A 10,000-nucleotide genomic window follows, 5' to 3' on the forward strand; every position below is an offset into this window, starting at 1 on the left:
GAAAACGAAGAAAATTAAGAAAATTAAGAAAAAAAAAATTCTTGGATTCGAGAAGGAGCTTCTGCCAATAGGGCTGTGAAAAACGGAGCTAGTGATTAGTGGCCGAGGTAAAAGACGACCAAAGAAGAAGAGGAAGAGGAGGAAGTGGAAGCGGAGGTGTAGGAGAAGGGGGAGGAGGAGAGTAGGATAGGAGTTGTAGTAGTAGGAGGAGGAGGAGGAAGGAAGAGGAGGAGGAAGGAAGAGGAGGAGGAAGGAAGAGGAAAAGTAGGAGATAAAAAGAGTTTCAATTGGAAAAAGACGAGTAAAATACGTCAGGGGGCGCTGTTACCTTCCACCTATACGCTCAAGCCACGGTTGGCAGTCCCCCACATATGAGGGCTACGAATTCAGACAACGTAATTTGGATTCGAATATAAAACTCATACACCACATTCATAGAATACATTAATATATATATATATATATATATATATATATATATATATATATATATATATATGTATATATATATATATATATTATATATATATATATACATGTATATGTACAGACATAATATTATTCTGGTAATTATGATTTAAATTTACCCGAATATCATCAATAAAAAAGTTGTTAATATTCTTCAGAGGATGGTAGGAGAACATATCCCAGGGGCTTATTTCCTTCCGTGTAAATATTGTAAACTGAAATATATTGGTCAGAATGTTTTCTTTTGAACAGGTTTTGTTAAAAACAACAGCGCATTCTGCACTACAAAGTTTCTTGAGTAGATTTTCAGGTCTTCTGAATGATAACTACTGATCAAGAGAAAAATGTTGTCCCACTTGTCTAGTGGAAGCCTTAAACTACACCTCCTGAAGAAACACAAACTACTTATCACTAGAGAAGTACTAGAGGACAGTACCATAGTTCTTGCCAAGGAATCCGGAAGGTACAGACTCCTCCTTCTCTAAGCAATATTCTTCAGAGATATGCAGCCATCTATCAACAGGCAAGTAGAAGCCCCTACCCACCTCCCTAACATGAAGCCCCTCCCTAGGACTTGGACCCATCTTTCCATTAATAACACACCTTCCAGTTACATCGACAACTAAACTCCTCTCCGACGATCGGCCAGAATTATAGAGCGGACACTTGGACTTCAGCGGACACTAGAGCCGCGGCGGACGATTGAACCCCACTGGACATTTGGGCCGCAATGACGGAAAATTTACCCGTCATCACACACTTGTGATGTGATCTCTCCTAATGTCTTATGATGTGACTATCCCATAATGTCTTGTGATGTGACTTAGCCCATTGATAGCGCAATGGGCTATGTCACTTTGTTATGTCCGAGCTAAGTTCGAGTCCTTAGCTTGACCACGTATCATTTTCCGCATATATGATTCTATCGAGCTCCTCGTCAGTCTCGACTGCAATGTCATGGAATTAAAAGTGAATTGTGGTCGAAAATATGTAGATGTATCATTATATATATATATATATATATATATATATATATATGTATATATATATATATGTATATATATATAGATACATGTATACACACACACACACGTATGTATATATATATATATATATATATATATATGTGTGTGTGTGTGTGTGTGTGTGTGTGTGTGTGTGTGTGTGTGTGTGTGTGTGTGTGTGTGTGTGTGTGTGTGTGTGTGTGTGTGTGTGTGTGTGTGTGTGTGTGTGTGTGTGTGTGTGTGTGTGTGTGTGTGTGTGTGTGTGTGTGTGTGTGTGTGTGTGTGTGTGTGTGTCCGCGTGTGTGTGTGGGGTGTGTGTGGGTTTGGGTGTAATTCTTACTTTGAACTTACCGGCAAGGGCTGATTGGACCATTTGAATCCAAAGAAAAAACTTTACTGGATGTCTTGAATGAATTTAACCACCACTGTAATACAAGGTATCAGAGTGGGTTGGTTTCCTTCCAAGTAATTGAAATTACTTGGGGACAGCGCGATCAAAATTATGAGTAAAAGGACCAAAAATGTTTAACAAAATACTAACACCAGTTTCTTTCCATTAAACAAAATTATCTTGTGGCAACATTAACAAAGATATGATTTATAAAAGACACATAATGGGGCTATGAACCGTGCTACTTCAAGGCACTTTTTTCGTTTTTTTTTTCCGTTTTTTTTTTTCGTTTTTTTTTTTTGCGCAGCTTCAGGTCTGATAATATCTTATTCTTTTCTATATTCTTTTTTCTTTTTTTCTGCTTTCCAAACTTCTTTTTCAGCGAACCAATTCCTTTTATCCTTTGTTCCCTAACCGGGAAAATATTTCCTATTTTGAATTTCTTTTTACACACACAGGTCGAATATTTTCTACCTCAGTAATTCTTTTTTATCACAGATGAATATTTCCTGTACCGCCCCCCCTCTCTCTCTTTCTCTCTTCCTCTCTCTCTCTTTCTCTCTTCCTCTCTCTCTTTCTCTCTTCCTCTCTCTCTTTCTCTCTTCCTCTCTCTCTCTCCCTTTTTCTCTCTCTCTATCTCTCTCTTTCCCTCTCTATTCCCCCCTCTCTCTCTCTCTATTTCCCCCCCTCTCTCTCTATTTCCTTCTCTCTCTCCATTTCTCTCTCCCTCTCCCTCTCTCTCTCTTTCTCTCTTTTTCTCCACTCTCTCTCTTTCTCTTTATCCATATTTTTTCTGTGTTCTTAAATTCTTCCAATACAAAATTCCCCTTTACCTCCCTTCCGCGACATTATTAGTATTGCCTTTTTGATTCAGTGCAATGCATCATACGTTCTTATGAACGGTGTAGGTAATATACACTCAGTCACTTCGATACCATTAAGCACTTTTCATTTTTCATACTGACTAAAGCTAGAATATTTCATTAAACGTGTAAGACGTCTTCACAGCAGGGCAATTCCTTAGAGCTCTTCATGCCATAAAAGTAAAAGGGTTTGTAATTCCTTGTATCTACCTGAAAGCTCGCCCTGTGCACGAGGCCGTCGCTGGTCGTACATTCCCATCAACTCTGGAATGCTTTCTCCAGTTCCTGGAATGCCAGAAAAATTTCTTGCAACGAAATGAAAAAAAAAAAAGACGAAAAAAGTAGAAGACAAGAGCGCACGTGCTTGTGTATGAGCCGAGAGTCAGCAATCAAGTAAATGTTTTTCCTTCCAAGTTCAGTTAAGAAATTTCGAGATCATAAACACGCTCAGAGTGACATTTCATAACTCCGCTGGAAGATGAATGCCTTATATGTCGTTCTGGATTGAACAATGCAAATATACCTTCTAGATCTGACATTGCAAACATAATCTCTAGACAATTTCTGCAATGATATAATCATTTCCCACAATGAAAAAATCTAGAAACAACCAAAAAATATAATAATTTATATTTATATTTATTATTCAAGGAAGCTCGTTGGCTGAGCGGGTTAGGGCGTCGTCACTTGCGGCGAAAGTCGAGGAGATGGCGGTTCGAATCCTGCCACCGGCGAAGTTGAACCAAGGGCATGGGTCATTGAATTCCACGCTACAAAATCCTGCCAGTTCCCCTCACTGTCCGAATACATGAGGGGCAAGTTGGCGTCTTTGGACACAGCTAAGCGTCTTCTGACTCTGCCGCCATATCTATAATGTATTCCTTTTTCTTCTCTATTGGCTGCCGCCAGAAGATTCAATTCACCACAAAGAAGCTATAGACTAATCAGGTTGATCTCTACCGGGTTTTAGTTTTTATTTTACCCCTGTTGTCACTCAACGATATTTTCCATGGGATCCCATCAGTCTCACACGGGTAGAGAGTAAGAGCCAGACAATTCCAGTCGCTTCCTAGACACCCCCTCACCCCTTCACCCATCTCCACTTCATTCCAGCCACCCTCCCACTCCCTCCCCCTCTTCGCGCAAGTATTTATGGCAGCAATTATCCACCAACGCATCACTGCAGAGGAGGGGAGAGGGAGGAGGGGAGGGGAGAGGGAAGAGGGGAGAGGGGAGAGGGGAGAGGGAAGAGGGGAGACAGAGGAAGGGTGTGAGTTAAAAGAGAAGAGGGAAGAGGAGGGAGGGAATATGGGAGAGGATAGAAGGGAGAGAGGAGAGAGAGGGGGTAGGAAAGAGGCGACGAGAGAAAGGAGAGGGGAAGGGACAGAAAGGGTGACGGGATGAGGTAGAGGGAAGAGAAGAAAGTGGGGAGGTAAAAGAGTAATGGAAAGGAGAGAGAGGCGTGTAAGAAAGGGAGAGGAGACGAAGGGAGGAAGGACACGGAAAATTAGAGAGGAGAGTGGAAAGGAGTGGGAAACGGGTAAAGTCAAGATGGGAGGTGGGTTATGAAAAGAGAGAGAGGGGAGAGGTTGAGGAGAGAGGGGAAAGATATTAAAAGAAAGGAGAGAGAGAGAGAGAGAGAGAGAGAGAGAGAGAGAGAGAGAGAGAGAGAGAGAGAGAAGAAAGAGAGAGAGAGAGAGAGAGAGAGAGAGAGAGAGAGAGGTAGAGAGAGAGAGAGAGAGAGAGAGAGAGAGAGAGAGAGAGAGAGAGAGAGAGAGAGAGAGAGAGATAGAGATAGAGAGAGAGAGAGAGAGAGAGAGAGAGAGAGAGAGAGAGAGAGAGAGAGAGAGAGAGAGAGAGAGAGAGAGAGAGAGAGAGAGGGGGGGAGGGAGTGGGAGAGAGAAAGGGAGGGGAGGGGGAGGGGTGGGGAGGGGAGGGGGAGAGAGAGGAGGGGGAGAGGAGGGGAGGGGGAGAGAGAGGAGGGGGAGGGGAGGGGATGTGGAGAGAGAGGAGGGGAGGGGAGGGGAGAGAGACGAAGGGGGAGGGGTGAGAGAGGAGGGGGATGGGAGGGGAGAGAGACGAAGGGAGGGGAGGTGAGAGAGAGAGGAGGGGAGGGGAGAGAGGGGAGGGGAGGGGAGGGGAGAGAGGGGAGGGGAGGGGAAGGGGAGGGGAGAGAGGGGAGGGGAGGGAGAGGGACAGGGAGAGGGACAGGGAGGGGGAGAGGGATAGGGAGAGGGAGAGGGACAGGGAGAGGGACAGGGACAGGGAGACGGAGGGAGAGGGAGGGAGAGGGGGAGAGAGAGGGAGAGAAAGGGAGAGAGAAGGAGAGAGAGGGAGAGAGAAGGAGAGGGAGGGAGAGGGTGAGAGAGGGAGGGAGAGGGAGGGAGAGAGAGGGAGAGAGAGAGAGAGAGAGAGAGAGAGAGAGAGAGAGAGAGAGAGAGAGAGAGAGAGAGAGAGAGAGAGAGAGAGAGAGAGAGAGAGAGAGAGAGAGAGAGAAAGAACTTGGCAAGGCTTGTTAAGTCGGAGCGAGTAAAAGAGGAATAAAACCCGAACGCGAAGATTAAAGCGAGGAGAGGTGGAGGAGATAAAAATGCGAAATTAATATGGAGGAAAAGGAGGAGGAGGAGAAGGAATTGGGCCAGGAGGAAGAGGTAGGAGAGGAAGGGGAGTAGAAGCTGAGGAGGAGGGGGAATTGAAGAAAGAAAAGAAGGAGTGTGAGTAGGTGGAAAAGAAAAAGGATGATGCAGAGGAGGGGGAAAAGGAAGAAGAGGAAGAACAGGAGGAGCAGGAAGTAAAAATGTAGTGGAAAAATACAAAAACCAATACGAAAAATCATAAACCAAAAAAGAACAGAAAAGAAAAGAAAAGTAATAAAAATGAGTAAGAAAGCAAAGAAACAAAAAATAAAATCATAAAAAGAAGAAGACTATGAGCAAGAAAAATCAGAACAAGAACGGACAAGAAGAGAAAAAAGTAAGAAGAAAATGACACTAAATAACACGCTGAAGAAGATCCACGATGGGGGGTGAGGGAGGTGCAAAAGGAGGGACGAAGGGAGGATGAGAGCGCGGGAGGGAGGTATGGAGGATGAGATGGAGGGAAAGCGAGAGGAAGGAAGGGAGGGAGGTAAGGAGGGGGAACACCAAAGTTGTGTTAAAAAGGAAAAAAAAAATTGGAAAGGAAGTTGGTAGGGGGAGCCGATTACCTTCAGGTAACTTGTAAATGGTGTATTATGAGAGGAAGGGTGGGGAGAGATGGCGAAGGAGCAACAACGATGATGTTAGAGATGTTGGGGATAATGGTGGTGGTTATAGTGAATGTGGTGTCGAAGATGGTGAGCGCTACTGCAGATTGGTGCAATTCATTTAAAAGAAAGAGAATGGGAAGTGGGAAAAACATCCACAAATTATATTATTTCTTATGTTCTCAAGTTACTCTGCGAATTCACTTGTGTATGGATTTGATAACTTTTTCAAGATTAGATATTTTTTTAGTCCAATGACTCATAAAGCTACCTCACATATTATATGATGGCAGATAAATATATCATATCTGAAATGTAATCAATTCTGTAATGCAATTACCTGACTATTCATAAATGTGTATATATATGCGTGTGTGTACGTGATATATGTATATGCACACACACGCTCATATATACAGTATAAATGATACATATACAATATATATATATATATATATATATATATATATATATATATATATATATATATATATATATATATATATCAAGTAACGTAGGTGTCGTAACACACGAATAAAATGAAACTTAGGCCCACTCTCGGAGAAAGATAACCTGAGATACAGAGTAAACCGTATATTTCGACCACTAACTGTGGTCCTCTTCAGCAGTTGTATATATATATATCCTGAGTCCCCCCACCCTTTTCCCTGTCCCCAAATGTAACCCTGTTACCTACATATACGCTCATACTCCACACTAAGTATCATTCTGCTGAAGAGGACCACAGATAATGGTCGAAATATAAATAATTTCTGTCCATTTTATCTCATTCTCCGGCAGTGGTTCAATAAGACTTATCTTACACATGTGCGACTACACTAAACCTTCCTAGTATATATATATATATATATATATATATATACATAGATCTCTATATATATATATATATATATATATATATATATATATATACACAAAACAAAAGTTGGATGGTGATTCGCTGATATAGCCATTCACAAAAATAGCACTCTTCCACCTACGAATATACCAAGCTGTGTTGCACTTCTATGCAGAGTCCTTATACATTGAGGCGATTGTGCACCTTTGCAAGAAGCCGGCTGGTGGTTTCATGATGTCAGTCAGTCACTCAATCATAAGGTCGCTAATCACAGGATAATCACAGGGCAGTTGATTCTAAAGACATGATTGCAGCTGTTAAGGAAGGGGGAGGAACACCACAATAGCGGCTCGTGCACAAGTGGCGCCACCCGCATCCCCACATTAACATGTCCATGCACACATTTATACGTGCACACACTCACAGACACACACATATACATATACAAACACATATACAAACGCATACACATGCACAAAAGCATACACATACACAAACACATACACATACACACATACACAAACAAATACAAACACATACACAAACACAGACGCACACATTTAAATTCGACACATACAAACACACACACACACACACACACACACGCACACACACACACATACACACAAACACAAACAAACACATGACACACAAACACAGACGCACGCACTAAAGCACACGCACACACATGCACATACACCTTAACATTCACACACATGCACGAATTTAAGAGTGAACTAGACACTGCAAGATACAAAGACAGAACACCACGAGCATGGCTCCCTTTCCCGTGAGGTACTACTTGGTAAATACAACTATGTAAATGCAAACACACAAATACACTCAAACACACGTATATATTATATACGAACACATACATACATACATACATGCATACAAGCTTACATACATACATGCATACAAGCTTACATACATACATATTCGTACATACATACATATATACATACAAACTTATATACATACATACGTGTATACATATGTTCTTACATGCACATATGCATATACACAGATGTTCGGCCACAGACTCACACACATATGACAAAAAATATGAAGAAAAAAGGAGATCATCTAGAATTGCTTGTACAACTGAATAGATATACTTCCTCCTTTCCATAAATGCTTTTTACATTCTTGCACTTAGATCGGTCCTCATGATGTTTTTAACAAACAACCGCACTGGATATCTTATTATAGAAAATAGATATCAAAAGTTTATGGTTTTAGTAATCAGCATCTCAATTTGTCTTCGGCCTTCAACTCACCTGAACAGAAAAAGGAGCATTTGGTGGTGACAAAAAACCAGGTCATAAGATACGTCACGTACAGTAGTAGAAGGGGCCAAAGAAGTATTTTCTTTACTTTGTTTATTATTTTTTGTAAGATACTGACACGCATCAAAAATAAAATAATAATAATAATAATGAATAAAAAAAGACTGAAAAGTTGTCCTAACTATACACACGGACACGCACACGCACACGCACTCACACTCACACACACACACACACACACACACACACACACACACACGCACACGCACTCACACTCACACACACACACACACACACACACACACACACACACACACACACACTGAAATAATATCAGTATCTCTGCGCTGCGGGTTGTTACTCCAACTATCGTAGGCAGGGAGATGGATGTGTGTATGCGTGTAAGGTCACAGCATTATCCATAGATCAGCCATATATGAGCTCTGAGCTCTCTCCCGGGAGGGAAATAGCTGATGATCACGAGTCCAATACGTGATCCGAGACCATGGCGAATCAAACACACACACACACACACACACACGCCAAAAGTTTTGAGAAGACCGAAAAATTACTTTGAATCCTATCAAATTTAGAGAAAGTACAAAAGCACCTTAGGTTGGCAAAAATCCTGGAAGACGAAAAAGCCCCTCGGGTTGCTGAAAATTTCGAGAAGACAGAAAAGCCCCTCAGGCCGTTGAACGATTCTTCCTCAAACTTCTACTCTACAGACTCCCAAGTTGGGGTTCGGCTATGTATTCCAAGACTTTTCTCCTCCACCTACTCTTCCTCTTCCACCTCCTCCTTCCCTCATACTAATTCTTCTCTTTTCACTTCGTATTCTCATTCTCCTCCATCTCCTCCTCCCCTTCCTAATCTTTCTCTCTTTCTCTACATTTTTGTCCAAGCCCTCCTCTTTCTCCTCCATTTCTTCCTATACCTCACTCTATTACTCTTCCACCTTTAACTCCTCCTTCTCTCTCTCTGGACCACATTCGTCGTCACTGGGAGAGATTACTCATACGTTTTGAATATGCTAAGATGGGACTACGATATCTCTTTTGATTTCTGGAATTAAACATCCCAAATAATTTTGCAGAGACTCATTTCTGTCGGAAATTTTAACATATGTTATGCCAGCTTTACGTCATTAGGCAATTTCAAATATATTATATATATATATATATATATATATATATATATATATATATATATGTATGTATATATATACATATATATATATATATATTACATATATATATACATATATATATATATATATATATATATATATATTTATATACATATATATAATTTCCGATCATTACTTCGACAGTTCCTGTGGCTCAGTCGGTGTGTGTTTGGCAATAAGGCCTCGGTTTGACTTCTGGGAAATTATTTGTATGATTCTCGCTCTTGCTAGCAATTCACTTCAGATACAGCGACGAAAGCCCACCAAGGTTTCATACCAGCTTACCACTATTCAGTGAATTGAGCTTGGGGACTCTGTGAAACTTATATGAAAAAAAACAACAGTTAGCAGTCTACTTACATTTTACGGGAGTTAAGTTAACTCTAGGCTGGAGTTCTTTTTTTAGCTCCTATGACTCAGTCATAGTTAGGCATCAGTTCGATTCCCAAGGCTACTGTAGGAAATTATTTGTATGTATATGATTATGTATATAAATTCATACGCGTGTATACATTCATACATAGATATGTACACATATGTATACACATGTATATGCATATATATATACATATATATGTATATATATACATATATATACATGTATATATATATACATAAATATATATACATATACACATATATGTATGTATGTATACATATGTGTATATATATATATATATATATATATAT

Source organism: Oratosquilla oratoria, chromosome 3 (assembly GCF_046742065.1).
Source record: "Oratosquilla oratoria isolate Oo_2021 chromosome 3, ASM4674206v1, whole genome shotgun sequence".
NCBI lineage: Eukaryota > Metazoa > Arthropoda > Malacostraca > Stomatopoda > Squillidae > Oratosquilla > Oratosquilla oratoria.